Source organism: Dysidea avara, chromosome 1, assembly GCF_963678975.1.
Source record: "Dysidea avara chromosome 1, odDysAvar1.4, whole genome shotgun sequence".
NCBI classification, from domain to species: Eukaryota; Metazoa; Porifera; class Demospongiae; order Dictyoceratida; family Dysideidae; genus Dysidea; species Dysidea avara.
The window spans coordinates 32040601-32042733 of record NC_089272.1 but is presented as its reverse complement, the minus strand read 5'-3'; positions in this window follow the sequence as shown (position 1 = coordinate 32042733).

The window sequence follows — 2133 nt, the reverse complement described above, 5'->3', positions numbered from 1 at the left end:
TCCATACAAATCAGTATTACGAACTCTTGGTTGTACAGTATAGGTAAACGAAGATAAGTTTCTCTCCCATCTTATTCTAGGATTTCTATTGACAAGGAAAATTCAATTATTTGTATACAGGCTCAAAATTGAGAAAATATAAAGAAAGTGAATTAATATTATACAGTCAGTTTGCTTTTGGATATTTAATGTCTCCAACTGCAACAAAATTCGATGAATCCATGCATCTCATCACTGGTCGTCTGAACATTCTGAAAGTGATACCTCACTCAATCAACCATATATTCTGTTTATTAGACTGAATAAAGTCATGATTACCTAAACAATCACTTAATTAATGTTTTATAATTATCCTATTCCATTTTCCTGGAGGTTCCACTGATAAAATGCAATTTCAGCAATGATAGCAGCTAGCCAAGCTGCAAGTTGATTCAGAAAGCACTCCATTCTGTAAAATAGACCCCATCCAGAATTCAACTCAGTACTCAGGCTGAGATATCTGACAATAGTCCACTACTCTGTTAATGAATCATTGATGTTCACACAATATAGCCTCCTTGAGGTATCTGAATGTTTGCTCCTCACACACTGCACAAAATTCCTTTAGATTCTACTTAGACTGAGTTGATTCAGCTTGTCACCATACTTGTTTCCTTTGTAGTGTAGCTATACACATACTGATTTATGCCGATTAGAAAGGCTGGGCCTCAGACTGTACATTCTAAAGTCAAGTAAGTAAAAATAACTCACATACTAGTAGGCATTCCAGACTGATTTTAAAATTTTGGAAAAAACGGGCTTTTTATATGCTCAATAGATAGAGTATTGATTGCCGATCTCAGAAATATATAGTTTGTTGGGTTGGAATTAGCTACTTTGGCATGCACAGTGCTTAAAAACTGAAAAAGGGTACATTTTTTCTCCAGGGCTCCCCATACATTTTACAGGGGAAGATGGCACAATTGAATCAGGAAGCCATTTAGCAATCTGGACTATCTTGAAACTGCAGTTGCTTCTAGCTGCAAGTTTGTACATGTAATGAGAGTAACTTCAGGTCTTATTGGATCTCAGCGATCTTTGTATGCTTTGTGGTGAGCAAATATGTTTCACCTACTGCACACTTCTCAATACAATGGTGTATGCCCATAGGCAAGTGGCTATCTCAAGTTGGTAAAAACATCAAGTTAACAACTTATAAAGGTAAACAACTAAAGTGGAGGTACCACAATGATGCAACAATACTTAAGGTGGAGTTGTGGTTTCAATTATGGCATTGTTATGCCAACTTTGAAGTGGTTTATACTTTTGAGCTGATGACACAACCATCAGAAAATTGCTCTGGAGCTGAAAATCGCTAACCCAAGCGAAGTAACTACGCACTTTAAAGTAAGCACCAGTGACTACCTTCCACCCGACCAAACGTTTTTTAAAGTTTTAAAGTATTCTACATACATTACAAGGCTTAAAAAGATTACAAAACAACACAAAACTTACTTATATGTAACGCGCACGATAAAACTAAGATTTTAATGATGATCAGCGTGTGGACAAACCCCACAGCGATTTTCACCCTCATTGGAGCTCGGACGACGGAGCAATCCCAAGTTCAACACGAGTTGTCATTTTGTGCCAGGGTTCTATTGGAGAATATACGGAGAATTTTTTTATTAAAAAATCTCGGATACTGGAATGCCTAATACTAGTAAAAAAAAGTCATGCATTAAGTTCCCTACTTGATATATCCGAAGATGAAATCACTGAGTCAGCTATTCCCACAATTAGTACTTCGTTACTAATGACAACCAACAAGAACCCACAATCGATCCTTAAATTCGTTTTATCTTTCTTGGGGTACGTTTGATTACCTGCTGAAAGTGCCACTGATAACTTGTACAGCAATGGTAAGCTGCAAGCTTCAATCTGAGAAAGCATTCCGTTCCGCAGTTTAGTCCATCATTCCGTTCCGTTCCGTTCCGTTCCGTTCCGTAGAATAGTCCCCACCACTTGGGGTGGCCTAATAAGTTTCCACATGGTCAAACTAAAAATTTCGCTTTTCACATGATCCAATCCGGGTCAGATCCGGATAATCTGTAAACCGGATCGGACCCGGATGGCCGGGGAAAATGTGACCCG